This window comes from Rhinoderma darwinii (genome assembly GCF_050947455.1).
Source record: "Rhinoderma darwinii isolate aRhiDar2 chromosome 1 unlocalized genomic scaffold, aRhiDar2.hap1 SUPER_1_unloc_15, whole genome shotgun sequence".
NCBI classification, from domain to species: Eukaryota; Metazoa; Chordata; class Amphibia; order Anura; family Rhinodermatidae; genus Rhinoderma; species Rhinoderma darwinii.
Window position 1 is genome coordinate 59,081 of NW_027461651.1, and position 26,015 is coordinate 85,095.

The 26,015-nt window shown below is 42.7% G+C and overlaps 95 pseudogenes; all 95 read left to right on the forward strand.

The window, feature by feature from the left end:
- Window positions 1–12: 12 nt before the first annotated feature.
- On the forward strand, window positions 13–131 carry LOC142669276 (5S ribosomal RNA; annotated as a pseudogene).
- Window positions 132–198: 67 nt separating this feature from the next.
- LOC142669455 (5S ribosomal RNA) lies at window positions 199–317 on the forward strand (annotated as a pseudogene).
- A 67-nt stretch (window positions 318–384) lies between these two features.
- Window positions 385–503, forward strand: LOC142670013 (5S ribosomal RNA; annotated as a pseudogene).
- Window positions 504–570: 67 nt separating this feature from the next.
- LOC142670708 (5S ribosomal RNA) lies at window positions 571–689 on the forward strand (annotated as a pseudogene).
- A 67-nt stretch (window positions 690–756) lies between these two features.
- Window positions 757–875, forward strand: LOC142669727 (5S ribosomal RNA; annotated as a pseudogene).
- A 67-nt stretch (window positions 876–942) lies between these two features.
- Window positions 943–1,061, forward strand: LOC142669454 (5S ribosomal RNA; annotated as a pseudogene).
- Window positions 1,062–1,128: 67 nt separating this feature from the next.
- Window positions 1,129–1,247, forward strand: LOC142670696 (5S ribosomal RNA; annotated as a pseudogene).
- Window positions 1,248–1,314: 67 nt separating this feature from the next.
- LOC142670073 (5S ribosomal RNA) lies at window positions 1,315–1,433 on the forward strand (annotated as a pseudogene).
- Window positions 1,434–1,685: 252 nt separating this feature from the next.
- LOC142669862 (5S ribosomal RNA) lies at window positions 1,686–1,804 on the forward strand (annotated as a pseudogene).
- Window positions 1,805–2,057: 253 nt separating this feature from the next.
- Window positions 2,058–2,176, forward strand: LOC142670550 (5S ribosomal RNA; annotated as a pseudogene).
- Window positions 2,177–2,243: 67 nt separating this feature from the next.
- LOC142670527 (5S ribosomal RNA) lies at window positions 2,244–2,362 on the forward strand (annotated as a pseudogene).
- A 67-nt stretch (window positions 2,363–2,429) lies between these two features.
- On the forward strand, window positions 2,430–2,548 carry LOC142669643 (5S ribosomal RNA; annotated as a pseudogene).
- Window positions 2,549–2,615: 67 nt separating this feature from the next.
- Window positions 2,616–2,734, forward strand: LOC142669180 (5S ribosomal RNA; annotated as a pseudogene).
- Window positions 2,735–2,801: 67 nt separating this feature from the next.
- Window positions 2,802–2,920, forward strand: LOC142669396 (5S ribosomal RNA; annotated as a pseudogene).
- Window positions 2,921–2,987: 67 nt separating this feature from the next.
- On the forward strand, window positions 2,988–3,106 carry LOC142670373 (5S ribosomal RNA; annotated as a pseudogene).
- Window positions 3,107–3,173: 67 nt separating this feature from the next.
- On the forward strand, window positions 3,174–3,292 carry LOC142669700 (5S ribosomal RNA; annotated as a pseudogene).
- A 67-nt stretch (window positions 3,293–3,359) lies between these two features.
- On the forward strand, window positions 3,360–3,478 carry LOC142669104 (5S ribosomal RNA; annotated as a pseudogene).
- A 67-nt stretch (window positions 3,479–3,545) lies between these two features.
- On the forward strand, window positions 3,546–3,664 carry LOC142669583 (5S ribosomal RNA; annotated as a pseudogene).
- A 67-nt stretch (window positions 3,665–3,731) lies between these two features.
- LOC142670615 (5S ribosomal RNA) lies at window positions 3,732–3,850 on the forward strand (annotated as a pseudogene).
- A 67-nt stretch (window positions 3,851–3,917) lies between these two features.
- Window positions 3,918–4,036, forward strand: LOC142670598 (5S ribosomal RNA; annotated as a pseudogene).
- A 253-nt stretch (window positions 4,037–4,289) lies between these two features.
- Window positions 4,290–4,408, forward strand: LOC142669105 (5S ribosomal RNA; annotated as a pseudogene).
- A 67-nt stretch (window positions 4,409–4,475) lies between these two features.
- Window positions 4,476–4,594, forward strand: LOC142670148 (5S ribosomal RNA; annotated as a pseudogene).
- Window positions 4,595–4,661: 67 nt separating this feature from the next.
- Window positions 4,662–4,780, forward strand: LOC142670282 (5S ribosomal RNA; annotated as a pseudogene).
- A 67-nt stretch (window positions 4,781–4,847) lies between these two features.
- Window positions 4,848–4,966, forward strand: LOC142669108 (5S ribosomal RNA; annotated as a pseudogene).
- A 67-nt stretch (window positions 4,967–5,033) lies between these two features.
- On the forward strand, window positions 5,034–5,152 carry LOC142670039 (5S ribosomal RNA; annotated as a pseudogene).
- A 253-nt stretch (window positions 5,153–5,405) lies between these two features.
- Window positions 5,406–5,524, forward strand: LOC142669963 (5S ribosomal RNA; annotated as a pseudogene).
- A 67-nt stretch (window positions 5,525–5,591) lies between these two features.
- LOC142669690 (5S ribosomal RNA) lies at window positions 5,592–5,710 on the forward strand (annotated as a pseudogene).
- Window positions 5,711–5,777: 67 nt separating this feature from the next.
- On the forward strand, window positions 5,778–5,896 carry LOC142669702 (5S ribosomal RNA; annotated as a pseudogene).
- A 67-nt stretch (window positions 5,897–5,963) lies between these two features.
- On the forward strand, window positions 5,964–6,082 carry LOC142670700 (5S ribosomal RNA; annotated as a pseudogene).
- A 67-nt stretch (window positions 6,083–6,149) lies between these two features.
- On the forward strand, window positions 6,150–6,268 carry LOC142670428 (5S ribosomal RNA; annotated as a pseudogene).
- A 67-nt stretch (window positions 6,269–6,335) lies between these two features.
- LOC142669714 (5S ribosomal RNA) lies at window positions 6,336–6,454 on the forward strand (annotated as a pseudogene).
- A 67-nt stretch (window positions 6,455–6,521) lies between these two features.
- Window positions 6,522–6,640, forward strand: LOC142670227 (5S ribosomal RNA; annotated as a pseudogene).
- A 67-nt stretch (window positions 6,641–6,707) lies between these two features.
- Window positions 6,708–6,826, forward strand: LOC142670429 (5S ribosomal RNA; annotated as a pseudogene).
- Window positions 6,827–6,893: 67 nt separating this feature from the next.
- Window positions 6,894–7,012, forward strand: LOC142669079 (5S ribosomal RNA; annotated as a pseudogene).
- Window positions 7,013–7,636: 624 nt separating this feature from the next.
- Window positions 7,637–7,755, forward strand: LOC142670060 (5S ribosomal RNA; annotated as a pseudogene).
- A 67-nt stretch (window positions 7,756–7,822) lies between these two features.
- Window positions 7,823–7,941, forward strand: LOC142670551 (5S ribosomal RNA; annotated as a pseudogene).
- A 67-nt stretch (window positions 7,942–8,008) lies between these two features.
- On the forward strand, window positions 8,009–8,127 carry LOC142670591 (5S ribosomal RNA; annotated as a pseudogene).
- A 252-nt stretch (window positions 8,128–8,379) lies between these two features.
- Window positions 8,380–8,498, forward strand: LOC142669864 (5S ribosomal RNA; annotated as a pseudogene).
- Window positions 8,499–8,751: 253 nt separating this feature from the next.
- LOC142669623 (5S ribosomal RNA) lies at window positions 8,752–8,870 on the forward strand (annotated as a pseudogene).
- Window positions 8,871–8,937: 67 nt separating this feature from the next.
- LOC142669318 (5S ribosomal RNA) lies at window positions 8,938–9,056 on the forward strand (annotated as a pseudogene).
- A 67-nt stretch (window positions 9,057–9,123) lies between these two features.
- Window positions 9,124–9,242, forward strand: LOC142670159 (5S ribosomal RNA; annotated as a pseudogene).
- A 67-nt stretch (window positions 9,243–9,309) lies between these two features.
- Window positions 9,310–9,428, forward strand: LOC142670658 (5S ribosomal RNA; annotated as a pseudogene).
- Window positions 9,429–9,495: 67 nt separating this feature from the next.
- On the forward strand, window positions 9,496–9,614 carry LOC142670430 (5S ribosomal RNA; annotated as a pseudogene).
- Window positions 9,615–9,681: 67 nt separating this feature from the next.
- On the forward strand, window positions 9,682–9,800 carry LOC142669109 (5S ribosomal RNA; annotated as a pseudogene).
- A 67-nt stretch (window positions 9,801–9,867) lies between these two features.
- LOC142670385 (5S ribosomal RNA) lies at window positions 9,868–9,986 on the forward strand (annotated as a pseudogene).
- Window positions 9,987–10,053: 67 nt separating this feature from the next.
- On the forward strand, window positions 10,054–10,172 carry LOC142669548 (5S ribosomal RNA; annotated as a pseudogene).
- A 67-nt stretch (window positions 10,173–10,239) lies between these two features.
- Window positions 10,240–10,358, forward strand: LOC142670187 (5S ribosomal RNA; annotated as a pseudogene).
- Window positions 10,359–10,425: 67 nt separating this feature from the next.
- On the forward strand, window positions 10,426–10,544 carry LOC142670649 (5S ribosomal RNA; annotated as a pseudogene).
- A 67-nt stretch (window positions 10,545–10,611) lies between these two features.
- Window positions 10,612–10,730, forward strand: LOC142670163 (5S ribosomal RNA; annotated as a pseudogene).
- A 67-nt stretch (window positions 10,731–10,797) lies between these two features.
- Window positions 10,798–10,916, forward strand: LOC142670218 (5S ribosomal RNA; annotated as a pseudogene).
- Window positions 10,917–10,983: 67 nt separating this feature from the next.
- On the forward strand, window positions 10,984–11,102 carry LOC142669058 (5S ribosomal RNA; annotated as a pseudogene).
- A 67-nt stretch (window positions 11,103–11,169) lies between these two features.
- LOC142669728 (5S ribosomal RNA) lies at window positions 11,170–11,288 on the forward strand (annotated as a pseudogene).
- A 67-nt stretch (window positions 11,289–11,355) lies between these two features.
- On the forward strand, window positions 11,356–11,474 carry LOC142669170 (5S ribosomal RNA; annotated as a pseudogene).
- Window positions 11,475–11,541: 67 nt separating this feature from the next.
- Window positions 11,542–11,660, forward strand: LOC142669841 (5S ribosomal RNA; annotated as a pseudogene).
- Window positions 11,661–11,727: 67 nt separating this feature from the next.
- Window positions 11,728–11,846, forward strand: LOC142669541 (5S ribosomal RNA; annotated as a pseudogene).
- Window positions 11,847–11,913: 67 nt separating this feature from the next.
- Window positions 11,914–12,032, forward strand: LOC142670160 (5S ribosomal RNA; annotated as a pseudogene).
- A 67-nt stretch (window positions 12,033–12,099) lies between these two features.
- On the forward strand, window positions 12,100–12,218 carry LOC142669369 (5S ribosomal RNA; annotated as a pseudogene).
- A 67-nt stretch (window positions 12,219–12,285) lies between these two features.
- On the forward strand, window positions 12,286–12,404 carry LOC142669842 (5S ribosomal RNA; annotated as a pseudogene).
- A 67-nt stretch (window positions 12,405–12,471) lies between these two features.
- On the forward strand, window positions 12,472–12,590 carry LOC142669647 (5S ribosomal RNA; annotated as a pseudogene).
- Window positions 12,591–12,657: 67 nt separating this feature from the next.
- LOC142670431 (5S ribosomal RNA) lies at window positions 12,658–12,776 on the forward strand (annotated as a pseudogene).
- A 67-nt stretch (window positions 12,777–12,843) lies between these two features.
- LOC142669740 (5S ribosomal RNA) lies at window positions 12,844–12,962 on the forward strand (annotated as a pseudogene).
- A 5,801-nt stretch (window positions 12,963–18,763) lies between these two features.
- Window positions 18,764–18,882, forward strand: LOC142670126 (5S ribosomal RNA; annotated as a pseudogene).
- Window positions 18,883–18,949: 67 nt separating this feature from the next.
- Window positions 18,950–19,068, forward strand: LOC142670512 (5S ribosomal RNA; annotated as a pseudogene).
- A 253-nt stretch (window positions 19,069–19,321) lies between these two features.
- LOC142669402 (5S ribosomal RNA) lies at window positions 19,322–19,440 on the forward strand (annotated as a pseudogene).
- Window positions 19,441–19,507: 67 nt separating this feature from the next.
- On the forward strand, window positions 19,508–19,626 carry LOC142670066 (5S ribosomal RNA; annotated as a pseudogene).
- Window positions 19,627–19,879: 253 nt separating this feature from the next.
- Window positions 19,880–19,998, forward strand: LOC142670115 (5S ribosomal RNA; annotated as a pseudogene).
- Window positions 19,999–20,065: 67 nt separating this feature from the next.
- On the forward strand, window positions 20,066–20,184 carry LOC142670067 (5S ribosomal RNA; annotated as a pseudogene).
- Window positions 20,185–20,251: 67 nt separating this feature from the next.
- LOC142669717 (5S ribosomal RNA) lies at window positions 20,252–20,370 on the forward strand (annotated as a pseudogene).
- A 67-nt stretch (window positions 20,371–20,437) lies between these two features.
- LOC142670029 (5S ribosomal RNA) lies at window positions 20,438–20,556 on the forward strand (annotated as a pseudogene).
- Window positions 20,557–20,623: 67 nt separating this feature from the next.
- On the forward strand, window positions 20,624–20,742 carry LOC142669281 (5S ribosomal RNA; annotated as a pseudogene).
- A 67-nt stretch (window positions 20,743–20,809) lies between these two features.
- LOC142670498 (5S ribosomal RNA) lies at window positions 20,810–20,928 on the forward strand (annotated as a pseudogene).
- A 67-nt stretch (window positions 20,929–20,995) lies between these two features.
- LOC142670432 (5S ribosomal RNA) lies at window positions 20,996–21,114 on the forward strand (annotated as a pseudogene).
- Window positions 21,115–21,367: 253 nt separating this feature from the next.
- LOC142670015 (5S ribosomal RNA) lies at window positions 21,368–21,486 on the forward strand (annotated as a pseudogene).
- Window positions 21,487–21,553: 67 nt separating this feature from the next.
- On the forward strand, window positions 21,554–21,672 carry LOC142670380 (5S ribosomal RNA; annotated as a pseudogene).
- Window positions 21,673–21,739: 67 nt separating this feature from the next.
- LOC142669901 (5S ribosomal RNA) lies at window positions 21,740–21,858 on the forward strand (annotated as a pseudogene).
- A 67-nt stretch (window positions 21,859–21,925) lies between these two features.
- Window positions 21,926–22,044, forward strand: LOC142670530 (5S ribosomal RNA; annotated as a pseudogene).
- A 67-nt stretch (window positions 22,045–22,111) lies between these two features.
- On the forward strand, window positions 22,112–22,230 carry LOC142669762 (5S ribosomal RNA; annotated as a pseudogene).
- Window positions 22,231–22,483: 253 nt separating this feature from the next.
- LOC142669710 (5S ribosomal RNA) lies at window positions 22,484–22,602 on the forward strand (annotated as a pseudogene).
- Window positions 22,603–22,669: 67 nt separating this feature from the next.
- On the forward strand, window positions 22,670–22,788 carry LOC142669618 (5S ribosomal RNA; annotated as a pseudogene).
- Window positions 22,789–22,855: 67 nt separating this feature from the next.
- On the forward strand, window positions 22,856–22,974 carry LOC142669412 (5S ribosomal RNA; annotated as a pseudogene).
- Window positions 22,975–23,041: 67 nt separating this feature from the next.
- On the forward strand, window positions 23,042–23,160 carry LOC142670210 (5S ribosomal RNA; annotated as a pseudogene).
- A 67-nt stretch (window positions 23,161–23,227) lies between these two features.
- LOC142669611 (5S ribosomal RNA) lies at window positions 23,228–23,346 on the forward strand (annotated as a pseudogene).
- Window positions 23,347–23,413: 67 nt separating this feature from the next.
- On the forward strand, window positions 23,414–23,531 carry LOC142670176 (5S ribosomal RNA; annotated as a pseudogene).
- Window positions 23,532–23,784: 253 nt separating this feature from the next.
- Window positions 23,785–23,903, forward strand: LOC142669212 (5S ribosomal RNA; annotated as a pseudogene).
- A 67-nt stretch (window positions 23,904–23,970) lies between these two features.
- Window positions 23,971–24,089, forward strand: LOC142669224 (5S ribosomal RNA; annotated as a pseudogene).
- A 67-nt stretch (window positions 24,090–24,156) lies between these two features.
- Window positions 24,157–24,275, forward strand: LOC142670433 (5S ribosomal RNA; annotated as a pseudogene).
- Window positions 24,276–24,342: 67 nt separating this feature from the next.
- On the forward strand, window positions 24,343–24,461 carry LOC142669990 (5S ribosomal RNA; annotated as a pseudogene).
- A 67-nt stretch (window positions 24,462–24,528) lies between these two features.
- On the forward strand, window positions 24,529–24,647 carry LOC142669778 (5S ribosomal RNA; annotated as a pseudogene).
- Window positions 24,648–24,714: 67 nt separating this feature from the next.
- On the forward strand, window positions 24,715–24,833 carry LOC142670195 (5S ribosomal RNA; annotated as a pseudogene).
- A 67-nt stretch (window positions 24,834–24,900) lies between these two features.
- On the forward strand, window positions 24,901–25,019 carry LOC142669282 (5S ribosomal RNA; annotated as a pseudogene).
- Window positions 25,020–25,086: 67 nt separating this feature from the next.
- On the forward strand, window positions 25,087–25,205 carry LOC142669624 (5S ribosomal RNA; annotated as a pseudogene).
- Window positions 25,206–25,272: 67 nt separating this feature from the next.
- LOC142670382 (5S ribosomal RNA) lies at window positions 25,273–25,391 on the forward strand (annotated as a pseudogene).
- Window positions 25,392–25,458: 67 nt separating this feature from the next.
- LOC142669413 (5S ribosomal RNA) lies at window positions 25,459–25,577 on the forward strand (annotated as a pseudogene).
- A 67-nt stretch (window positions 25,578–25,644) lies between these two features.
- Window positions 25,645–25,763, forward strand: LOC142669752 (5S ribosomal RNA; annotated as a pseudogene).
- A 67-nt stretch (window positions 25,764–25,830) lies between these two features.
- On the forward strand, window positions 25,831–25,949 carry LOC142670103 (5S ribosomal RNA; annotated as a pseudogene).
- The last annotated feature ends 66 nt before the right edge of the window (window positions 25,950–26,015 follow it).

Sequence of the window (26,015 nt, forward strand, 5' to 3'; positions counted from 1 at the left end):
AAAGCATTTAATGTCAATGGCCATTCTAAGCTGAATGTCCCTGCTCTCGTCAGATCGCAGAAGTTACACAGCTTAAGGCCTCGCTAGTACCAGTGTGGGAGACTGTCTGGGAATCCGTGGTGCGGTTTACTTTTTATTATGTCGTTTAGATTTTGTTTCACAATCGATTAAAAAGGACTATGGATTAAAGCATTTAATGTCAATGGCCATTCTAAGCTTAATGTGCCTGCTCTCGTCAGATCGCTGAAGTTACACAGCTTAAGGCCTCGCTAGTACCAGTGTGGGAGACTGTCTGGGAATCCGTGGTGCGGTTGACTTTTTATTATGTCGTTTAGATTTTGTTTCACAATCGATTAAAAAGGACTATGGATTAAAGCATTTAATGTCAATGGCCATTCTAAGCTGAATGTGCCTGCTCTCGTCAGAACGCAGAAGTTACACAGCTTAATGCCTCGCTAGTACCATTGTGGGAGACTGTCTGGGAATCCGTGGTGCGGTTGAATTTTTATTATGTCGTTTAGATTTTGTTTCACAATCGATTAAAAAGGACTATGGATTAAAGCATTTAATGTCAATGGCCATTCTAAGCTGAATGTCCCTGCTCTCGTCAGATCGCAGAAGTTACACAGCTTAAGGCCTTGCTAGTACCAGTGTGGGAGACTGTCTGGGAATCCGTGGTGCGGTTGACTTTTTATTATGTCGTTTAGATTTTGTTTCACAATCGATTAAAAAGGACTATGGATTAAAGCATTTAATGTCAATGGCCATTCTAAGCTGAATGTGCCTGCTCTCATCAGATCTCAGAAGTTACACAGCTTAAGGCCTCGCTAGTACCAGTGTGGGAGACTGTCTGGGCATCCGTGGTGCGGTTGACTTTTTATTATGTTGTTTAGATTTTGTTTCACAATAGATTAAATAGGACTATGGATTAAAGCATTTAACGTCAATGGCCATTCTAAGCTGAATGTGCCTGCTCTCGTCAGATCGCAGAAGTTACACAGCTTAAGGCCTCGCTAGTACCAGTGTGGGAGACTGTCTGGGAATCTGTGGTGCGGTTGAATTTTTATTATGTCGTTTAGATTTTGTTTCACAATCGATTAAAAAGGACTATGGATTAAAGCATTTAATGTCAATGGCCATTCTAAGCTGAATGTCCCTGCTCTCGTCAGATCGCAGAAGTTACACAGTTTAAGGCCTCGCTAGTACCAGTGTGGGAGACTGTCTGGGAATCCGTGGTGCGGTTGACTTCTTATTATGTCGTTTAGATTTTGTTTCACAATCGATTAAAAAGGACTATGGATTAAAGCATTTAATGTCAATGGCCATTCTAAGCTGAATGTGCCTGCTCTTGTCAGATTGCAGAAGTTACACAGCTTAAGGCCTCGCTAGTACCAGTGTGGGAGACTGTCTGGGAATCTGTGGTGCGGTTGACTTTTTATTATGTCGTTTAGATTTTGTTTCACAATCGATTAAAAAGGACTATGGATTAAAGCATTTAATGTCAATGGCCGTTCTAAGCTGAATGTTCCTTTCTCGTCAGATCGCAGAAGTTACACAGCTTAAGGCCTCGCTAGTACCAGTGTGGGAGACTGTCTTGGAATCCGTGGTGTGGTTGAATTTTTATTATGTCGTTTCGATTTTGTTTCACAATAGATTAAATAGGACTATGGATTAAAGCATTTAACGTCAATGGCCATTCCAAGCTGAATGTGCCTGCTCTCGTCAGAACGCAGAAGTTACACAGCTTAAGGCCTCGCTAGTACCAGTGTGTGAGACTGTCTGGGAATCCGTGGTGCGGTTGACTTTTTATTATGTCGTTTAGATTTTGTTTCACAATCGATTAAAAAGGACTATGGATTAAAGCATTTAATGTGAATGGCTATTCTAAGCTGAATGTGCCTGCTCTCGTTAGATCGCAGAAGTTACACAGCTTAACGCCTCGCTGGTACCAGTGTGGGAGACTGTCTGGGAATCCGTGGTGCGGTTGACTTTTTATTATGTCGTTTAGATTTTGTTTCACAATAGATTAAATAGGACTATGGATTAAAGCATTTAACGTCAATGGCCATTCTAAGCTGAATGTACCTGCTCTCGTCGGAACGCAGAAGTTACACAGCTTAAGGCCTCGCTAGTACCAGTGTGGGAGACTGTCTGGGAATCCGTGGTGCGGTTGAACTTTTATTATGTCGTTTAGATTTTGTTTCACAATCGATTAAAAAGGACTATGGATTAAAGCATTTAATGTCAATGGCCATTCTAAGCTGAATGTGCCTGCTCTCGTCAGAACGCAGAAGTTACACAGCTTAAGGCCTCGCTGGTACCAGTGTGGGAGACTGTCTGGGAATCCGTGGTGCAGTTGACTTTTTATTATGTCGTTTAGATTTTGTTTCACAATAGATTAAATAGGACTATGGATTAAAGCATTTAATGTTAATGGCCATTCTAAGCTGAATGTGCCTGCTCTCGTCAGAACGCAGAAGTTACACAGCTTAAGGCCTCGCTAGTACCAGTGTGGGAGACTGTCTGGGAATCCGTGGTGCGGTTGCATTTTTATTATGTCGTTTAGATTTTGTTTCACAATCGATTAAAAAGGACTATGGATTAAAGCATTTAATGTCAATGGCCATTCTAAGCTGAATGTCCCTGCTCTCGTCAGATCGCAGAAGTTACACAGCTTAAGGCCTCGCTAGTACCAGTGTGGGAGACTGTCTGGGAATCCGTGGTGCGGTTGCCTTTTTATTATGTTGTTTAGATTTTGTTTCACAATAGATTAAATAGGACTATGGATTAAGGCTTTTAATGTCAATGGCCATTCTAAGCTGAATGTGCCTGCTCTCGTCAGATCGCAGAAGTTACACAGCTTAAGGCCTCGCTAGTACCAGTGTGGGAGACTGTCTGGGAATCCGTGGTGCGGTTGACTTTTTATTATGTCGTTTAGATTTTGTTTCACAATCGATTAAAAAGGACTATGGATTAAAGCATTTAATGTCAATGGCCATTCTAAGCTGAATGTACCTGCTCTCGTCAGATCGCAGAAGTTACACAGCTTAAGGCCTCGCTAGTACCAGTGTGGGAGACTGTCTGGGAATCCGTGGTGCGGTTGACTTTTTATTATGTCGTTTAGATTTTGTTTCACAATCGATTAAAAAGGACTATGGATTAAACCATTTAATGTCAATGGCCATTCTAAGCTGAATGTGCCTGCTCTCGTCAGATCTCAGAAGATACACAGCTTAAGGCCTCGCTAGTACCAGTGTGGGAGACTGTCTGGGAATCCGTGGTGCGGTTGACTTTTTACTATGTCGTTTAGATTTTGTTTCACAATAGATTAAATAGGACTATGGATTAAAGCATTTCAAGTCAATGGCCATTCTAAGCTGAATGTGCCTGCTCTCGTCAGATCGCAGAAGTTACACAGCTTAAGGCCTCGCTAGTACCAGTGTGGGAGACTGTCTGGGAATCCGTGGTGCGGTTGAATTTTTATTATGTCGTTTAGATTTTGTTTCACAATCGATTAAAAAGGACTATGGATTAAAGCATTTAATGTCAATGGCCATTCTAAGCTGAATGTCCCTGCTCTCGTCAGATCGCAGAAGTTGCACAGCTTAAGGCCTCGCTAGTACCAGTGTGGGAGACTGTCTGGGAATCCGTGGTGCGGTTGACTTTTTATTATGTCGTTTAGATTTTGTTTCACAATAGATTAAATAGGACTATGGATTAAGGCTTTTAATGTCAATGGCCATTCTAAGCTGAACGTGCCTGCTCTCGTCAGATCGCAGAAGTTACACAGCTTAAGGCCTCGCTAGTACCAGTGTGGGAGACTGTCTGGGAATCCGTGGTGTGGTTGACTTTTTATTATGTTGTTTAGATTTTGTTTCACAATAGATTAAATAGGACTATGGATTAAGGCTTTTAATGTCAATGGCCATTCTAAGCTGAACGTGCCTGCTCTCGTCAGATCGCAGAAGTTACACAGCTTAAGGCCTCGCTAGTACCAGTGTGGGAGACTGTCTGGGAATTCGTGGTGCGGTTGCCTTTTTATTTTGTCGTTTAGATTTTGTTTCACAATCGATTAAAAAGGACTATGGATTAAAGCATTTAATGTCAATGGCCATTCTAAGCTGAATGTGCCTTCTCTCGTTAGATCGCAGAAGTTACACAGCTTAACGCCTCGCTAGTACCAGTGTGGGAGACTGTCTGGGAATCCGTGGTGCGGTTGACTTTTTATTATGTCGTTTAGATTTTGTTTCACAATAGATTAAATAGGACTATGGATTAAAGCATTTAACGTCAATGGCCATTCTAAGCTGAATGTGCCTGCTCTCGTCAGATCGCAGAAGTTACACAGCTTAAGGCCTCGCTAGTACCAGTGTGGGAGACTGTCTGGGAATCCGTGGTGCGGTTGAATTTTTATTATGTCGTTTAGATTTTGTTTCACAATCGATTAAAAAGGACTATGGATTAAAGCATTTAATGTCAATGGCCATTCTAAGCTGAATGTCCCTGCTCTCGTCAGATCGCAGAAGTTACACAGCTTAAGGTCTCGCAAGTACCAGTGTGGGAGACTGTCTGGGAATCCATGGTGCGGTTGACTTTTTATTATGTCGTTTAGATTTTGTTTCACAATAGATTAAATAGGACTATGGATTAAAGCATTTAACGTCAATGGCCGTTCTAAGCTGAATGTGCCTGCTCTCGTCAGATCGCAGAAGTTACACAGCTTAAGGCCTCGCTAGTACCAGTGTGGGAGACTGTCTGGGAATCCGTGGTTCGGTTGAATTTTTATTATGTCGTTTAGATTTTGTTTCACAATCGATTAAAAAGGACTATGGATTAAAGCATTTAATGTCAATGGCCATTCTAAGCTGAATGTGCCTGCTCTCGTCAGATCGCAGAAGTTACACAGCTTAAGGCCTCGCTAGTACCAGTGTGGGAGACTGTCTGGGAATCCGTGGTGCGGTTGAATTTTTATTATGTCGTTTAGATTTTGTTTCACAATCGATAAAAAAGGACTATGGATTAAAGCATTTAATGTCAATGGCCATTCTAAGCTGAATGTCCCTGCTCTCGTCAGATCGCCGAAGTTACACAACTTAAGGCCTCGCTAGTACCAGTGTGGGAGACTGTCTGGGAATCCGTGGTGCGGTTGACTTTTTATTATGTTGTTTAGATTTTGTTTCACAATAGATTAAATAGGACTATGGATTAAGGCTTTTAATGTCAATGGTCATTCTAAGCTGAATGTGCCTGCTCTCGTCAGACCGCAGAACTTACAAAGCTTAAGACCTTGCTAGTACCAGTGTGGGAGACTGTCTGGGAATCCTTGGTGCGGTTGCCTATTTATTATGTCGTTTAGATTTTGTTTCACAATCGATTAAAAAGGACTATGGATTAAAGCGTTTAATGTCAATGGCCATTCTAAGCTGAATGTGCCTGCTCTCGTTAGATCGCAGAAGTTACACAGCTTAACGCCTCGCTAGTACCAGTTTGGGAGACTGTCTGGGAATCCGTGGTGCGGTTGACTTTTTATTATGTCGTTTAGATTTTGTTTCACAATCGATTAAAAAGGACTATGGATTAAAGCATTTAATGTCAATGGCCATTCTAAGCTGAATGTGCCTGCTCTCGTCAGATCGCAGAAGTTACACAGCTTAAGGCCTCGCTAGTACCAGTGTGGGAGACTGTCTGGGAATCCGTGGTGCGGTTGACTTTTTATTATGTCGTTTAGATTTTGTTTCACAATCGATTAAAAAGGACTATGGATTAAAGCATTTAATGTCAATGGCCATTCTAAGCTGAATGTGCCTGCTCTCGTCAGATCGCAGAAGTTACACAGCTTAAGGCCTCGCTAGTACCAGTGTGGGAGACTGTCTGGGAATCCGTGGTGCGGTTGACTTTTTATTATGTCGTTTAGATTTTGTTTCACAATAGATTAAATAGGACTATGGATTAAAGCATTTAACGTCAATGGCCATTCTAAGCTGAATGTGCCTGCTCTCGTCAGAACGCAGAAGTTACACAGCTTAAGGCCTCGCTAGTACCATTGTGGGAGACTGTCTGGGAATCCGTGGTGCGGTTGAATTTTTATTATGTCGTTTAGATTTTGTTTCACAATCGATTAAAAAGGACTATGGATTAAAGCATTTAATGTCAATGGCCATTCTAAGCTGAATGTCCCTGCTCTCGTCAGATCGCAGAAGTTACACAGCTTAAGGCCTCGCTAGTACCAGTGTGGGAGACTGTCTGGGAATCCGTGGTGCGGTTGACTTTTTATTATGTTGTTTAGATTTTGTTTCACAATAGATTAAATAGGACTATGGATTAAGACTTTTAATGTCAATGGCCATTCTAAGCTGAATGTGCCTGCTCTCGTCAGATCGCAGAAGTTACACAGCTTAAGGCCTCGCTAGTACCAGTGTGGGAGACTGTCTGGGAATCCGTGGTGCGGTTGACTTTTTATTATGTCGTTTAGATTTTGTTTCACAATCGATTAAAAAGGACTATGGATTAAAGCATTTAATGTCAATGGCCATTCTAAGCTGAATGTGCCTGCTCTCGTTAGATCGCAGAAGTTACACAGCTTAACGCCTCGCTAGTACCAGTGTGGGAGACTGTCTGGGAATCCGTGGTGCGGTTGAATTTTTATTATGTCGTTTAGATTTTGTTTCACAATCGATTAAAAAGGACTATGGATTAAAGCATTTAATGTCAATGGCCATTCTAAGCTGAATGTCCCTGCTCTCGTCAGATCGCAGAAGTTACACAGCTTAAGGCCTCGCTAGTACCAGTGTGGGAGACTGTCTGGGAATCCGTGGTGCGGTTGACTTTTTATTATGTCGTTTAGATTTTGTTTCACAATCGATTAAAAAGGACTATGGATTAAAGCATTTAATGTCAATGGCCATTCTAAGCTGAATGTGCCTGCTCTCGTCAGATTGCAGAAGTTACACAGCTTAAGGCCTCGCTAGTACCAGTGTGGGAGACTGTCTGGGAATCCGTGGTGCGGTTGACTTTTTATTATGTCGTTTAGATTTTGTTTCACAATCGATTAAAAAGGACTATGGATTAAAGCATTTAATGTCAATGGCCATTCGAAGCTGAATGTGCCTTTCTCGTCAGATCGCAGAAGTTACACAGCTTAAGGCCTCGCTAGTACCAGTGTGGGAGACTGTCTGGGAATCCGTGGTGCGGTTGAATTTTTATTATGTCGTTTCGATTTTGTTTCACAATAGATTAAATAGGACTATGGATTAAAGCATTTAACGTCAATGGCCATTCCAAGCTGAATGTGCCTGCTCTCGTCAGAACGCAGAAGTTACACAGCTTAAGGCCTCGCCAGTACCAGTGTGTGAGACTGTCTGGGTATCCCTGGTGCGGTTGACTTTTTATTATGTCGTTTAGATTTTGTTTCACAATCGATTAAAAAGGACTATGGATTAAAGCATTTAATGTCAATGGCTATTCTAAGCTGAATGTGCCTGCTCTCGTTAGATCGCAGAAGTTACACAGCTTAACGCCTCGCTGGTACCAGTGTGGGAGACTGTCTGGGAATCCGTGGTGCGGTTGACTTTTTATTATGTCGTTTAGATTTTGTTTCACAATAGATTAAATAGGACTATGGATTAAAGCATTTAACGTCAATGGCCATTCTAAGCTGAATGTGCCTGCTCTCTTCAGATCACAGAAGTTACACAGCTTAAGGCCTCGCTAGTACCAGTGTGGGAGACTGTCTGGGAATCCGTGGTGCGGTTGAATTTTTATTATGTCGTTTAGATTTTGTTTCACAATCGATTAAAAAGGACTATGGATTAAAGCATTTAATGTCAATGGCCATTCTAAGCTGAATGTGCCTGCTCTCGTCAGATCGCAGAAGTTACGCAGCTTAAGGCCTCGCTAGTACCAGTGTGGGAGACTGTCTGGGAATCCGTGGTGCGGTTGAATTTTTATTATGTCGTTTAGATTTTGTTTCACAATCGATAAAAAAGGACTATGGATTAAAGCATTTAATGTCAATGGCCATTCTAAGCTGAATGTGCCTGCTCTCGTCAGATCGCAGAAGTTACACAGCTTAAGGCTTCGCTAGTACCAGTGTGGGAGACTGTCTGGGAATCCGTGGTGCGGTTGACTTTTTATTATGTCGTTTAGATTTTGTTTCACAATCGATTAAAAAGGACTATGGATTAAAGCATTTAATGTCAATGGCCATTCTAAGCTGAATGTGCCTTTCTCGTCAGATCGCAGAAGTTACACAGCTTAAGGCCTCGCTAGTACCAGTGTGGGAGACTGTCTGGGAATCCGTGGTGCGGTTGAATTTTTATTATGTCGTTTCGATTTTGTTTCACAATAGATTAAATAGGACTATGGATTAAAGCATTTAACGTCAATGGCCATTCCAAGCTGAATGTGCCTGCTCTCGTCAGAACGCAGAAGTTACACAGCTTAAGGCCTCGCTAGTACCAGTGTGTGAGACTGTCTGGGAATCCGTGGTGCGGTTGACTTTTTATTATGTCGTTTAGATTTTGTTTCACAATCGATTAAAAAGGACTATGGATTAAAGCATTTAATGTCAATGGCTATTCTAAGCTGAATGTGCCTGCTCTCGTTAGATCGCAGAAGTTACACAGCTTAACGCCTCGCTGGTACCAGTGTGGGAGACTGTCTGGGAATCCGTGGTGCGGTTGACTTTTTATTATGTCGTTTAGATTTTGTTTCACAATAGATTAAATAGGACTATGGATTAAAGCATTTAACGTCAATGGCCATTCTAAGCTGAATGTGCCTGCTCTCGTCAGAACGCAGAAGTTACACAGCTTAAGGCCTCGCTAGTACTAGTGTGGGAGACTGTCTTTGAATCCGTGGTGCGGTTGAACTTTTATTATGTCGTTTAGATTTTGTTTCACAATCGATTAAAAAGGACTATGGATTAAAGCATTTAATGTCAATGGCCATTCTAAGCTGAATGTGCCTGCTCTCGTCAGAACGCAGAAGTTACACAGCTTAAGGCCTCGCTAGTACCAGTGTGTGAGACTGTCTGGGAATCCGTGGTGCGGTTGACTTTTTATTATGTCGTTTAGATTTTGTTTCACAATCGATTAAAAAGGACTATGGATTAAAGCATTTAATGTCAATGGCCATTCTAAGCTGAATGTGCCTGCTCTCGTTAGATCGCAGAAGTTACACAGCTTAACGCCTCGCTGGTACCAGTGTGGGAGACTGTCTGGGAATCCGTGGTGCGGTTGACTTTTTATTATGTCGTTTAGATTTTGTTTCACAATAGATTAAATAGGACTATGGATTAAAGCATTTAACGTCAATGGCCATTCTAAGCTGAATGTGCCTGCTCTCGTCAGAACGCAGAAGTTACACAGCTTAAGGCCTCGCTAGTACCAGTGTGGGCGACTGTCTGGGAATCCGTGGTGCGGTTGAATTTTTATTATGTCGTTTAGATTTTGTTTCACAATCGATTAAAAAGGACTATGGATTAAAGCATTTAATGTCAATGGCCATTCTAAGCTGAATGTCCCTGCTCTCGTCAGATCGCAGAAGTTACACAGCTTAAGGCCTCGCTAGTACCAGTGTGGGAGACTGTCTGGGAATCCGTGGTGCGGTTGACTTTTTATTATGTTGTTTAGATTTTGTTTCACAATAGATTAAATAGGACTATGGATTAAGGCTTTAAATGTCAATGGCCATTCTAAGCTGAATGTGCCTGCTCTCGTCAGATCGCAGAAGTTACACAGCTTAAGGCCTCGCTAGTACCAGTGTGGGAGACTGTCTGGGAATCCGTGGTGCGGTTGAATTTTTATTATGTCGTTTAGATTTTCTTTCACAATCGATTAAAAAGGACTATGGATTAAAGCATTTAATGTCAATGGCCATTCTAAGCTGAATGTACCTGCTCTCGTCAGATCGCAGAAGTTACACAGCTTAAGGCCTCGCTAGTACCAGTGTGGGAGACTGTCTGGGAATCCGTGGTGCGGTTGACTTTTTATTATGTCGTTTAGATTTTGTTTCACAATCGATTAAAAAGGACTATGGATTAAAGCATTTAATGTCAATGGCCATTCTAAGCTGAATGTGCCTGCTCTCGTCAGATCTCAGAAGTTACACAGCTTAAGGCCTCGCTAGTACCAGTGTGGGAGACTGTCTGGGAATCCGTGGCGCGGTTGACTTTTTACTATGTCGTTTAGATTTTGTTTCACAATAGATTAAATAGGACTATGGATTAAAGCATTAAACGTCAATGGCCATTCTAAGCTGAATGTGCCTGCTCTCGTCAGATCGCAGAAGTTACACAGCTTAAGGCCTCGCTAGAACCAGTGTGGGAGACTGTCTGGGAATCCGTGGTGCGGTTGAATTTTTATTATGTCGTTTAGATTTTGTTTCACAATCGATTAAAAAGGACTATGGATTAAAGCATTTAATGTCAATGGCCATTCTAAGCTGAATGTCCCTGCTCTCGTCAGATCGCAGAAGTTACACAGCTTAAGGCCTCGCTAGTACCAGTGTGGGAGACTGGCTGGGAATCCGTGGTGCGGTTGACTTTTTATTATGTCGTTTAGATTTTGTTTCACAATCGATTAAAAAGGACTATGGATTAAGGCTTTTAATGTCAATGGCCATTCTAAGCTGAATGTGCCTGCTCTCGTCAGATTGCAGAAGTTACACAGCTTAAGGCCTCGCTAGTTCCAGTGTGGGAGACTGTCTGGGAATCCGTGGTGTGGTTGACTTTTTATTATGTTGTTTAGATTTTGTTTCACAATAGATTAAATAGGACTATGGATTAAGGCTTTTAATGTCAATGGCCATTCTAAGCTGAATGTGCCTGCTCTCGTCAGATCGCAGAAGTTACACAGCTTAACGCCTCGCTAGTACCAGTTTGGGAGACTGTCTGGGAATCCGTGGTGCGGTTGAATTTTTATTATGTCGTTTCGATTTTGTTTCACAATCGATTAAAAAGGACTATGGATTAAAGCATTTAATGTCAATGGCCATTCTAAGCTGAATGTCCTTGCTCTCGTCAGATCGCAGAAGTTACACAGCTTAAGGCCTCGCTAGTACCAGTGTGGGAGACTGTCTGGGAATCCGTGGTGCGGTTGACTTTTTATTATGTCGTTTAGATTTTCTTTCACAATCGATTAAAAAGGACTATGGATTAAAGCATTTAATGTCAATGGCCATTCTAAGCTGAATGTGCCTGCTCTCGTCAGATCGCAGAAGTTACACAGCTTAAGGCCTCGCTAGTACCAGTGTGGGAGACTGTCTGGGAATCCGTGGTGCGGTTGACTTTTTATTATGTCGTTTAGATTTTGTTTCACAATCGATTAAAAAGGACTATGGATTAAAGCATTTAATGTCAATGGCCATTCTAAGCTGAATGTGCCTGCTCTCGTCAGATCTCAGAAGTTACACAGCTTAAGGCCTCGCTAGTACCAGTGTGGGAGACTGTCTGGGAATCCGTGGTGCGGTTGACTTTTTATTATGTCGTTTAGATTTTGTTTCACAATAGATTAAATAGGACTATGGATTAAAGCATTTAACGTCAATGGCCATTCTAAGCTGAATGTGCCTGCTCTCGTCAGATTGCAGAAGTTACACAGTTTAAGGCCTCGCTAGTACCAGTGTGGGAGACTGTCTGGGAATCCGTGGTGCGGTTGTCTTTTTATTATGTCGTTTAGATTTTGTTTCACAATAGATTAAATAGGACTATGGATTAAAGCATTTAACGTCAATGGCCATTCCAAGCTGAATGTACCTGCTCTCGTCAGAACGCAGAAGTTACACAGCTTAAGGCCTCGCTAGTACCAGTGTGTGAGACTGTCTGGGAATCCGTGGTGCGGTTGACTTTTTATTATGTCGTTTAGATTTTGTTTCACAATCGATTAAAAAGGACTATGGATTAAAGCATTTAATGTCAATGGCCATTCTAAGCTGAATGTGCCTGCTCTCGTTAGATCGCAGAAGTTACACAGCTTAACGCCTCGCTGGTACCAGTGTGGGAGACTGTCTGGGAATCCGTGGTGCGGTTGACTTTTTATTATGTCGTTTAGATTTTGTTTCACAATAGATTAAATAGGACTATGGATTAAAGCATTTAACGTCAATGGCCATTCTAAGCTGAATGTGCCTGCTCTCGTCAGATCGCAGAAGTTACACAGCTTAAAGCCTCGCTAGTACCAGTGTGGGAGACTGTCTGGGAATCCGTGGTGCGGTTGACTTTTTATTATGTCGTTTAGATTTTGTTTCACAATCGATTAAAAAGGACTATGGATTAAAGCATTTAATGTCAATGGCCATTCTAAGCTGAATGTGCCTGCTCTCGTCAGATTGCAGAAGTTACACAGTTTAAGGCCTCGCTAGTACCAGTGTGGGAGACTGTCTGGGAATCCGTGGTGCGGTTGTCTTTTTATTATGTCGTTTAGATTTTGTTTCACAATAGATTAAATAGGACTATGGATTAAAGCATTTAACGTCAATGGCCATTCCAAGCTGAATGTACCTGCTCTCGTCAGAACGCAGAAGTTACACAGCTTAAGGCCTCGCTAGTACCAGTGTGGGAGACTGTCTGGGAATCCGTGGAGCGGTTGAATTATTATTATGTCGTTTAGATTTTGTTTCACAATCGATTAAAAAGGACTATGGATTAAAGCATTTAATGTCAATGGCCATTCTAAGCTGAATGTCCCTGCTCTCGTCAGATCGCAGAAGTTACACAGCTTAAGGCCTCGCTAGTACCAGTGTGGGAGACTGTCTGGGAATCCGTGGTGCGGTTGACTTTTTATTATGTTGTTTAGATTTTGTTTCACAATAGATTAAATAGGACTATGGATTAAGGCTTTAAATGTCAATGGCCATTCTAAGCTGAATGTGCCTGCTCTCGTCAGATCGCAGAAGTTACACAGCTTAAGGCCTCGCTAGTACCAGTGTGGGAGACTGTCTGGGAATCCGTGGTGCGGTTGACTTTTTATTATGTAGTTTAGATTTTGTTTCACAATTGATTAAAAAGGACTATGGATTGACTTCCGGTTCCGGCGCGCACATGAGTAGACGTGAGTGAGGAGAGCTCCGTTAACCCGACTCAAAAACCGGGGTCCCGAGGCTTGGTTACCTAACCTGAGGCTGCTGGCCGATAACCCTACGTACAGGCTTCTCTCCGGCGTATGGAGAGATATCTGGTGAAAACCGGGACCCCAGGATTAAAATCACAGGCCCTGCAGACTGACGACATGATGCCGCTGGGGAAAATGGCGCCTGAGCCGGCCAGGAACACGAGGAGTACGAGTTCGCGCTCGGCATCACAACCTCCTATGGTGCAGCCAGAAGGGGAAGAAGGTGAGCCTGAGACTATGTTTCACAATATGGACATTTCATGTCGAGTTTTGGCCAGGGAAGTAGCGAAACTTATAGCCCCAGATATTACAGCTTCTCTGGAGGCGACGGTGTCGAAATTATTGCACCAAATTCAGACGGATGTTTCAGCTCAGGCGGAAAGGCTTAACGATTTGGAACAACGGTTCAGTTTATTGGAGGATGAGCTAGCGGGAACACAGGAGGAGGTGAAGAAGGTGATAGCTTGCAATCTACAACTGGTTGATAAAGTGGATGACCTGGAGAATCGCTCGAGGAGGAGCAATTTACGTATTATTGGGCTCCCAGAGTCTATACCAGCAGGACAGCTGCTAAAGTTGTGTGCGGTGGAGTTGCCTCAGGCGCTGGGATTGCCAGCCCCGCTGAGAGCGGAGAGAGCTCATAGAGTGGGACCGATGCGAAGTGTGACCCAAGATGGCGCCCCAGCACGACCGCGACCAGTCATTGTGAAGTACCTGGACTATGTGGATAAAACGAATGTGTTACAGGCATACCGAAGGTCATCGGCACAAGTGAGAGTACGAGGCAGCAGAATTTTAATGTTTGGAGATTACTCGGCTGAGGTTACACGTAAGCGGCGGGCTTTTAGCACGGTGTGCTCTCTACTGGTCCAGAAACGCATTCGGTTCTCTCTGATGTTTCCCGCCATTCTCAGGATCTTCGAACCCGGCGGTGGGATGGAATCGTTTTCTTCTCCAGGGGAGGCGGCTAAATTTGTGGAAAGTTTGTCTAAAGACAATAATGGTGGTAGCCAGACGCACAGGGACGGATTGCCTCGCAGGGGACGTTCCAGAAACAGGAGTATCAGGAGGGGTCTCACCTCTTCTTCCCCGGATTGAAGGGAACTGTCCAGGCGGAGATGGAAGAAATCTCATGTTATTTTAAAGTTCCACATTGTTTGAGATAGAATTGTTATACCTATCGTTGCATCGGGGGTTGAGGTCTACTGATGTTAATGGCAGGGGAGGGTCCAGCTGAAGTGAGGCTTGAGGAAATTTTTCTTGCAAGGAGTCGGGTGGGAGTGTAAGGTGCTGTTGATATTTTAAGGGTATACAGGGAGTTCATGGTATACCAAAGAGTTTCTAGAGGTGGAATGCACAGAGATTCCACGCCAAAATGTGCGAAAAAAGAGAAGTCTGAAAGTAATAATGATCTGTTGTTGGGGTTTCAATTTTGTTTTATGTTTAGGGAGGGGGAAGGAGGGGGGGGAACTGTCTCGGTGAATGAGGTTTGCTTTGCCATTACTGTGAGATGCCTAAGGTAATTACATGGAATGTGAAGGGACTGCAGTCCCCACATAAACGCATGATGGTTCTTCGCCACCTGAAAAAGTTGAAAGCGGATATAGCGATTTTACAGGAAACCCACTTATTGGAACGTGATTTCCAGAGAATGAGTAAATTATGGGTGGGCACGGTAATGGGTTCTCCAGCAGTTAATGGCAAGGCGGGCGTCTTACTTCTCATACACAAAAGAATTGAATGTTCGGTGGTTACTTTTGAGCGGGATGAGGGGGGTAGATATTTGCATGTGATCTTGGAGGGTGCCATGGGGAGAGTGAGTCTGTACTGTATATATGCACCAAATGACAACAATCGGGTCTTTTTTAAATTTCTGGAAGGAAAACTTTTAGCGGATAAAGAACCTCAGATTCTGCTGGGAGGGGATCTTAATTCGGTCTTATGTACAACAGAGGACAGGAGAAGGGGGGATGGTAGGATGTTGGTGGAAAGAACACATGATAAAGTCTTGGCCCCATTATTGTCTTCCACGGGCATGGTAGATGTATGGAGAACACAATTTCCATTAGGTAGAGAATTCACTCATTTTTCTCATGCGCATACCGCATGGTCGCGTATTGACTATTTTATGGCTTCTCCGGTGCTCCTCTCTAGGATCCTCAGTGCTCGAATAGAGGACTTAGTGATATCAGATCATTCACCGGTTTCTTTGATCTTGGCAGATACGTTTAAAAGGGGGTCGGATATATTGTGGAAATTTCCGTCATTTCTGGCAACTGATGAATCCTTTCAATCCTGCTTGAAGGGCTGGTTAGGGGAATATAGTCAGGAAAATCAAGCTCATAGAGAAAACAGCCACTTGTTTTGGGACACAGCCAAGGCAGTGCTGAGGGGGAGGATCATTTCCTATGTTGCTTCGCTTAAACGGAAAACCAACAAACATTATAACGAGTCTAGCAGAAACCTTCGCATGAAATACACAGCGTACTTGGCAAACTCGACATTAGCGCTTAGGGGGGACTGGCTCACGGCAAAGGCAGAGTTTGAAAGGTGGCTGGATAAAAAAGAAAGGTTCCAGAGAGAGCAAACAACTGCGCATTTTTTCAGATATGGGAACAAATCAGGTTCCCTGCTGGCTAAAATGGCGAAAGGACAATTTCGCCCGACTCACATAGGGGGGTTGAGAGATGGGAATGGGGAAGTACAGAAAGATCCAAAAGTCGTCAATGATATACTGGGAGATTATTACACTGCGCTATATGCACAGGACATTTCGGAGAGGAATGAGGGGAGGGAGTTCCTGGACTCTGTAGCGTTACCATCTCTCTCGGACTCTGATAGAGAAGCATTAAACGCATTGATCACGGAACAAGAGATAATATCGACCATTAAATCATTGACGAATAACAAAGCGCCAGGGCCAGACGGATTTTCTAGTGATTTCTACAAACTTATGAGGGAGGAAGTCACGCCCATTTTATTGCCGGTGTATAATCGTATGCTGTTAAATAAGGAATTTTTGAAGTCGGGCAATGTAGCTTATATTAAAGTATTGTACAAGGATGGGAAAGATCCGGCTAACCCGGGGTCCTATCGACCAATCTCTTTGATAAATCAGGATGTTAAAATATTGTCGAAGATACTGGCAGATAGGTTGGCTATGTTTCTCCCTAATTTGATCGGGCCACACCAGGTGGGTTTTGTCAAGGGGAGGTCGGCGGTCAAAAACATACGCACGGTTTTGGCGGTTCAAGACGCAATGAGGAATTCTAATATGGAGGGTCATGATTCGCCAGCACTTTTAACGTTAGATGCCGAAAAGGCCTTCGATAATGTACACTGGGATTGGCTGAGGTTAGTTTTAGATAGATTTGGGATACAAGGATTGTTCAGGAATTACCTGGAAGCATTATATTCAGAACCTCTAGCTAGGGTGTTCACTGCAGGTTTTTTGTCAGCACCGATACATTTACAGAAGGGAACAAGGCAGGGATGCCCCTTGTCTCCGTTGCTGTTCGACTTGGCTTTGGAACCGCTAGCGAGACATCTCTTGTCATCCAGAGATTTTGAAGGGATTAAGGTTGGCAGCCAGGAGGTCAAGCTAACATGTTTTGCTGATGATCTTTTGTTATTTATGAAATCGCCTGGGGATCATTTGGGGGGGGTGCTGGAGAAGCTAAAATACTTTGGGTCCTTCTCAGGATATAAAGTCAATGCGCAAAAGAGTCAATTACTTTACTTGAAGGAATCAGGGGTAAGACCACCCTTGCAGGGCACGGTGGAAATAGCTAGATCGTATATTACATACCTGGGGATTAAAATAGGCAAATTTCCCTCTTCTCTCTATAAACTAAATTATTCACCCTTGTTTGAAAAAATCCATAAGGAACTAAATCGATGGGCGTCATTGCCATTGTCGTTGTTTGGGAGGGCTGCTCTTTTAAAAATGATAAGCTTTGCTCGACTGTTATATCCAATGCAGACCATACCCATATTGATCAAGCACCTAGATAACCAGAAATTACAGACAGCATTTTTACAATTCTTGTGGCAAAGGAAGAGACCTAGGATTGCATATAAAAAACTGGCACTGCCCAAAGTGGATGGAGGTATTCAGCTGCCACTTATACGATACTACAATTTAGCGGCCATCTGCAGACACATAGGGGATTGGATACATAACACCAATATGTACTCCAATGTTCAGCTGGAACAGGAATTGGCGGGAGCGGTTCCGCTGCAGGCCCTGCTACACATGTCATATGCTCAACTGCCTAATAACGTTAAGGCAAGTCTGTTGCTGAAAGATACAATCGGCACCTGGAAGGCGGTGCGGAAGCTTTTTGGTCTTCCGTATGGTCTTTCTAAATTCTGGCCGTTGTGGGATAACCCTATGTTTCCACAGGGGAGTCAGAATAAATTGTTTTCGCAGTGGAAAGATGAAGGGATCAAGGTCCTGGGCCAACTCATGAATGTTGAGGAGGGGAGATGGCTTACGTGGCAGGAGGTCTCTAGCAAATACAATTTGAGGGAAAATCAATATTTGCAATATGTTCAAATAACGGGGTTATGTAAAAACAAAGTCCGCAATATTGATGGAGTAGAGATACGGGGAGCATTTGATGGGATGGTGCCGCAGGGTGGTGCGGGGAGAAGCCTTGCAAGTCTATATGGTAAACTTCGGAATGCTCATCTTGATTCCTTTAGTACTTCCTGCTTTAGAACGTGGGAGTTGGAGCTGGAGGATCCAGACATCTCCAGCAAGATACGAGATGGATGGGAGAGGGTGAGGAAGGTCATGGTGAATGAACAGTGGCGTGAGATGCACTTCAGGCTAATGCACAGAGCGACATACGCCTTTAATTTATCCTACAGGGACGCTCCAGCACATTATCTGCGTAATTGTCCAAAATGCGACTTGCACAAAGCCAATTTACTTCATGGGATGTGGTTGTGCCCACAAATTCGCACGTTTTGGGATCGGGCTTTACAATTTATTAAAGATACCTGGGGGGAGGAGGTGCACGCAAGCCCACAGGCAGTGCTGTTTCACTATATTCCTTTGGAACCAGGGGGGGAGGGACCACCTCTAGTGGCCCGGAAAAGAGTGCATATGGCTTTATTGGCTATCAAAAAGTGCATCTTGCGTCACTGGCTACAGGCATCGGTCCCGGAAATTGCGGAGGTCGTGATTACTCTCAAGACTCTATTGGGGTATGATAAGACGGACCTAGAAAAACACAAAGAAAGGTCTACAGAACAATTTTTTAAAACTTGGCGTAAATTCATAGAGCAACATTATCCCACAGCAGAGATAGGGATGTTCATGCGCACATTTCGACACACATCATGGTATAGTTCACAGAGTATCCAGGGCACGCTAGGCATGCTGGTGGCCAGTTGAGAAAATGTTCACCGAGATGGGGGAGAGTTGGGGGGAGGGAAGGGAATTGTTGGTTGTGTTTTGTTTTACTGCATACCTTGCAACTTAATGATGACAAGTAAAATGAAAAAGAATTTTGAAGCTGGAACACATTGTTATTTGGTGTATATATTATTGTATGTGTGATACACATTGCATACTTGTAACTGTTCTGGTTTTGAATAAAAATATATTTGAAAAAAAAAAAGGACTATGGATTAAAGCATTTAATGTCAATGGCCATTCTAAGCTGAATGTGTCTGCTCTCGTCAGATCGTAGAAGCTACACAGCTTAAGGCCTCGCTAGTACCAGTGTGGGAGACTGTCTGGGAATCCGTGGTGCGGTTGTCTTTTTATTATGTCGTTTAGATTTTCTTTCACAATCGATTAAAAAGGACTATGGATTAAAGCATTTAATGTCAATGGCCATTCTAAGCTGAATGTACCTGCTCTCGTCAGATCGCAGAAGTTACACAGCTTAAGGCCTCGCTAGTACCAGTGTGGGAGACTGTCTGTGAATCCGTGGTGCGGTTGACTTTTTATTATGTCGTTTAGATTTTGTTTCACAATAGATTAAATATGACTATTGATTAAGGCTTTTAATGTCAATGGCCATTCTAAACTGAATGTGCCTGCTCTCGTCAGATCGCAGAACTTACAAAGCTTAAGGCCTTGCTAGTACCAGTGTGGGAGACTGTCTGGGAATCCTTGGTGCGGTTGACTATTTATTATGTCGTTTAGATTTTGTTTCACAATCGATTAAAAAGGACTATGGATTAAAGCATTTAATGTCAATGGCCATTCTAAGCTGAATGTGCCTGCTCTCGTTAGATCGCAGAAGTTACGCAGCTTAATGCCTCGCTAGTACCAGTGTGGGAGACTGTCTGGGAATCCGTGGTGCGGTTGACTTTTTATTATGTTGTTTAGATTTTGTTTCACAATAGATTAAATAGGACTATGGATTAAAGCATTTAAAGTCAATGGCCATTCCAAGCTGAATGTGCCTGCTCTCGTCAGATCGCAGAAGTTACACAGCTTAAGGTCTCGCTAGTACTAGTGTGGGAGACTGTCTGGGAATCCGTGGTGCGGTTGAATTTTTATTATGTCGTTTAGATTTTGTTTCACAATCGATTAAAAAGGACTATTGATTAAGGCTTTTAATGTCAATGGCCATTCTAAACTGAATGTGCCTGCTCTCGTCAGATCGCAGAACTTACAAAGCTTAAGGCCTTGCTAGTACCAGTGTGGGAGACTGTCTGGGAATCCTTGGTGCGGTTGACTATTTATTATGTCGTTTAGATTTTGTTTCACAATCGATTAAAAAGGACTATGGATTAAAGCATTTAATGTCAATGGCCATTCTAAGCTGAATGTGCCTGCTCTCGTTAGATCGCAGAAGTTACGCAGCTTAATGCCTCGCTATTACCAGTGTGGGAGACTGTCTGGGAATCCGTGGTGCGGTTGACTTTTTATTATGTTGTTTAGATTTTGTTTCACAATAGATTAAATAGGACTATGGATTAAAGCATTTAAAGTCAATGGCCATTCCAAGCTGAATGTGCCTGCTCTCGTCAGATCGCAGAAGTTACACAGCTTAAGGTCTCGCTAGTACTAGTGTGGGAGACTGTCTGGGAATCCGTGGTGCGGTTGAATTTTTATTATGTCGTTTAGATTTTGTTTCACAATCGATTAAAAAGGACTATGGATTAAAGCATTTAATGTCAATGGCCATTCTAAGATGAATGTCCCTGCTCTCGTCAGATCGCAGAAGTTACACAGCTTAAGGCCCCGCTAGTACCAGTGTGGGAGACTATCTGGGAATCCGTGGTGCGGTAGACTTTTTATTATGTCGTTTAGATTTTGTTTCATAATCGATTAAAAAGGACTATGGATTAAAGCATTTAATGTCAATGGCCATTCTAAGCTGAATGTGCCTGCTCTCGTCAGATCGCAGAAGTTACACAGCTTAAGGCCTCGCTAGTACCAGTGTGGGAGAATGTCTGGGAATCAGTGGTGCAGTTGACTTTTTATTATGTTGTTTAGATTTTGTTTCACAATCGATTAAAAAGGACTATGGATTAAAGCATTTAAAGTCAATGGCCATTCTAAGCTGAATGTGCCTGCTCTCGTCAGATTGCAGAAGTTACACAGCTTAAGGCCTCACTAGTACCAGTGTGGGAGACTGTCTGGGAATCCGTGGTGCGGTTGACTTTTTATTATGTCGTTTAGATTTTGTTTCACAATAGATTAAATAGGACTATGGATTAAAGCATTTAACGTCAATGGCCATTCTAAGCTGAATGTGCCTGCTCTCGTCAGATCGCAGAAGTAAAACAGCTTAAGGCCTCGCTAGTACCGGTGTGGGAGACTGTCTGGGAATCCGTGGTGCGGTTGAATTTTTATTATGTCGTTTAGATTTTGTTTCACAATCGATTAAAAAGGACTATGGATTAAAGCATTTAATGTCAATGGCCATTCTAAGCTGAATGTCCCTGCTCTCGTCAGATCGCAGAAGTTACACAGCTTAAGGCCTCGCTAGTACCAGTGTGGGAGACTGTCTGGGAATCCGTGGTGCGGTTGACTTTTTATTATGTCGTTTAGATTTTGTTTCACAATAGATTAAATAGGACTATGGATTAAAGCATTTAACGTCAATGGCCATTCTAAGCTGAATGTGCCTGCTCTTGTAAGAACGCAGAAGTTACACAGCTTAAGCCCTCGCTAGTACCAGTGTGGGAGACTGTCTGTGAATCCGTGGTGCGGTTGAATTTTTATTATGTCGTTTAGATTTTGTTTCACAATCGATTAAAAAGGACTATGGATTAAAGCATTTAATGTCAATGGCCATTCTAAGCTGAATGTCCCTGCTCTCGTCAGATCGCAGAAGTTACACAGCTTAAGGCATCGCTAGTACCAGTGTGGGAGACTGTCTGGGAATCCGTGGTACGGTTGACTTTTTATTATGTTGTTTAGATTTTGTTTCACAATAGATTAAATAGGACTATGGATTAAGGCTTTTAATGTCAATGGCCATTCTAAGCTGAATGTGCCTGCTCTCGTCAGATCGCAGAAGTTACACAGCTTAAGGCCTCGCTAGTACCTGTGTGGGAGACTGTCTGGGAATCCGTGGTGCGGTTGACTTTTTATTATGTCGTTTAGATTTTGTTTCACAATCGATTAAAAAGGACTATGGATTAAAGCATTTAATGTCAATGGCCATTCTAAGCTGAATGTCCCTGCTCTCGTCAGATCGCAGAAGTTACACTGCCTAAGGCCTCGCTAGTACCAGTGTGGGAGACTGTCTGGGAATCCGTGGTGCGGTTGACTTTTTATTATGTCGTTTAGATTTTGTTTCACAATCGATTAAAAAGGACTTTGGATTAAAGCATTTAATGTCAGTGGCCATTCTAAGCTGAATGTGCCTGCTCTCGTCAGATCGCAGAAGTTATACAGCTTAAGGCCTCGCTAGTACCAGTGTGGGAGACTGTCTGGGAATCCGTGGTGCGGTTGACTTTTTATTATGTTGTTTAGATTTTGTTTCACAATAGATTAAATAGGACTATGGATTAAGGCTTTTAATGTCAATGGCCATTCTAAGCTGAATGTGCCTGCTCTCGGCAGATCGCAGAAGTTACACAGCTTAAGGCCTCGCTAGTACCAGTGTGGGAGACTGTCTGGGAATCCGTGGTGCGGTTGCCTTTTTATTATGTTGTTTAGATTTTGTTTCACAATCGATTAAATAGGACTATGGATTAAAGCATTTAACGTCAATGGCCATTCTAAGCTGAATGTGCCTGCTCTCGTCAGATCGCAGAAGTTACACAGCTTAATCCCTCGCTAGTACCAGTGTGGGAGACTGTCTGGGAATCAGTGGTGCGGTTCACTTTTTATTATGTCGTTTAGATTTTGTTTCACAATCGATTAAAAAGGACTATGGAATAAAGTATTTAATGTCAATGGCCATTCTAAGCTGAATGTGCCTGCTTTTGTCAGATCGCAGAAGTTACACAGCTTAAGGCCTCGCTAGTACCAGTGTGGGAGACTGTCTGGGAATCCGTGGTGCGGTTGACTTTTTATTATGTCGTTTAGATTTTGTTTCACAATAGATTAAATAGGACTATGGATTAAAGCATTTAACGTCAATGGCCATTCTAAGCTGAATGTGCCTGCTCTTGTCAGAACGCAGAAGTTACACAGCTTAAGGCCTCGCTAGTACCAGTGTGGGAGACTGTCTGGGAATCCGTGGTGCGGTTGAATTTTTATTATGTCGTTTAGATTTTGTTTCACATTCGATTAAAAAGGACTATGGATTAAAGCATTTAATGTCAATGGCCATTCTAAGCTGAATGTCCCTGCTCTCGTCAGATCGCAGAAGTTACACAGCTTAAGTCCTCGCTAGTACCAGTGTGGGAGACTGTCTGGGAATCCGTGGTGCGGTTGACTTTTTATTATGTCGTTTAGATTTTGTTTCACAATAGATTAAATAGGACTATGGATTAAAGCATTTAACGTCAATGGCCATTCTAAGCTGAATGTGCCTGCTCTCGTCAGTTTGCAGAAGTTACACAGCTTAAGGCCTCGCTAGTACCAGTGTGGGAGACTGTCTGGGAATCCGTGGTGCGGTTGAATTTTTATTATGCCGTTTAGATTTTGTTTCACAATCGATTAAAAAGGACTATGGATTAAAGTATTTAATGTCAATGGCCATTCTAAGCTGAATGTGCCTGCTTTCGTCAGATCGCAGAAGTTACACAGATTAAGGCCTCGCTAGTACCAGTGTGGGAGACTGTCTGGGAATCCGTGGTGCGGTTGACTTTTTATTATGTCGTTTAGATTTTGTTTCACAATCGATTAAAAAGGACTATGGATTAAAGTATTTAATGTCAATGGCCATTCTAAGCTGAATGTGCTGCTTTCGTCAGATCGCAGAAGTTACACAGCTTAAGGCCTCGCTAGTACCAGTGTGGGAGACTGTCTGGGAATCCGTGGTGCGGTTGACTTTTTATTATGTCGTTTAGATTTTGTTTCACAATAGATTAAATAGGACTATGGATTAAAGCATTTAACGTCAATGGCCATTCTAAGCTGAATGTGCCTGCTCTTGTCAGAACGCAGAAGTTACACAGCTTAAGGCCTCGCTAGTACCAGTGTGGGAGACTGTCTGGGACTTCGTGGTGCGGTTGAATTTTTATTATGTCGTTTAGATTTTGTTTCACAATCGATTAAAAAGGACTATGGATTAAAGCATTTAATGTCAATGGCCATTCTAAGCTGAATGTCCCTGCTCTCGTCAGATCGCAGAAGTTACACAGCTTAAGGCCTCGCTAGTACCAGTGTGGGAGACTGTCTGGGAATCCGTGGTACGGTTGACTTTTTATTATGTTGTTTAGATTTTGTTTCACAATAGATTAAATAGGACTATGGATTAAGGCTTTTAATGTCAATGGCCATTCTAAGCTGAATGTGCCTGCTCTCGTCAGATCGCAGAAGTTACACAGCTTAAGGCCTCGCTAGTACCAGTGTGGGAGACTGTCTGGGAATCCGTGGTGCGCTTGACTTTTTATTATGTCGTTTAGATTTTGTTTCACAATCGATTAAAAAGGACTATGGATTAAAGCATTTAATGTCAATGGCCATTCTAAGCTGAATGTCCCTGCTCTCGTCAGATCGCAGAAGTTACACAGCTTAAGGCCTCGCTAGTACCAGTGTGGGAGACTGTCTGGGAATCCGTGGTGCGGTTGACTTTTTATTATGTCGTTTAGATTTTGTTTCACAATCGATTAAAAAGGACTTTGGATTAAAGCATTTAATGTCAGTGGCCATTCTAAGCTGAATGTGCCTTCTCTCGTCAGATCGCAGAAGTTACACAGCTTAAGGCCTCGCTAGTACCAGTGTGGGAGACTGTCTGGGAATCCGTGGTGCGGTTGACTTTTTATTATGTTGTTTAGATTTTGTTTCACAATAGATTAAATAGGACTATGGATTAAGGCTTTTAATGTCAATGGCCATTCTAAGCTGAATGTGCCTGCTCTCGTCAGATCGCAGAAGTTACACAGCTTAAGGCCTCACTAGTATCAGTGTGGGAGACTGTATGGGAATCCGTGGTGCGGTTGCCTTTTTATTATGTTGTTTAGATTTTGTTTCACAATCGATTAAAAAGGACTATGGATTAAAGCATTTAATGTCAATGGCCATTCTAAGCTGAATGTGCCTGCTCTCGTTAGATCGCAGAAGTTACACAGCTTAAGGTCTCGCTAGTACCAGTGTGGGAGACTGTCTGGGAATCAGTGGTGCGGTTGAATTTTTATTATGTCGTTTAGATTTTGTTTCACAATCGATTAAAAAGGACTATGGATTAAAGCATTTAATGTCAATGGCCATTCTAAGCTGAATGTGCCTGCTCTCGTCAGATTGCAGAAGTTACACAGCTTAAGGCCTCACTAGTACCAGTGTGGGAGACTGTCTGGGAATCCGTGGTGCGGTTGACTTTTTATTATGTCGTTTAGATTTTGTTTCACAATAGATTAAATAGGACTATGGATTAAAGCATTTAACGTCAATGGCCATTCTAAGCTGAATGTGCCTGCTCTCGTCAGATCGCAGAAGTAACACAGCTTAAGGCCTCGCTAGTACCGGTGTGGGAGACTGTCTGGGAATCCGTGGTGCGGTTGAATTTTTATTATGTCGTTTAGATTTTGTTTCACAATCGATTAAAAAGGACTATGGATTAAAGCATTTAATGTCAATGGCCATTCTAAGCTGAATGTCCCTGCTCTCGTCAGATCGCAGAAGTTACACAGCTTAAGGCCTCGCTAGTACCAGTGTGGGAGACTGTCTGGGAATCCGTGGTGCGGTTGACCTTTTATTATGTCGTTTAGATTTTGTTTCACAATCGATTAAAAAGGACTATGGATTAAAGCATTTAATGTCAATGGCCATTCTAAGCTGAATGTCCCTGCTCTCGTCAGATCGCAGAAGTTACACAGCTTAAGTCCTCGCTAGTACCAGTGTGGGAGACTGTCTGGGAATCCGTGGTGCGGTTGACTTTTTATTATGTCGTTTAGATTTTGTTTCACAATAGATTAAATAGGACTATGGATTAAAGCATTTAACGTCAATGGCCATTCTAAGCTGAATGTGCCTGCTCTCGTCAGATCGCAGAAGTTACACAGCTTAAGGCCTCGCTAGTACCAGTGTGGGAGACTGTCTGGGAATCCGTGGTGCGGTTGACTTTTTATTATGTCGTTTAGATTTTGTTTCACAATAGATTAAATAGGACTATGGATTAAAGCATTTAACGTCAATGGCCATTCTAAGCTGAATGTGCCTGCTCTTGTAAGAACGCAGAAGTTACACAGCTTAAGCCCTCGCTAGTACCAGTGTGGGAGACTGTCTGGGAATCCGTGGTGCGGTTGACTTTTTATTATGTTGTTTAGATTTTGTTTCACAATCGATTAAAAAGGACTATGGATTAAAGCATTTAA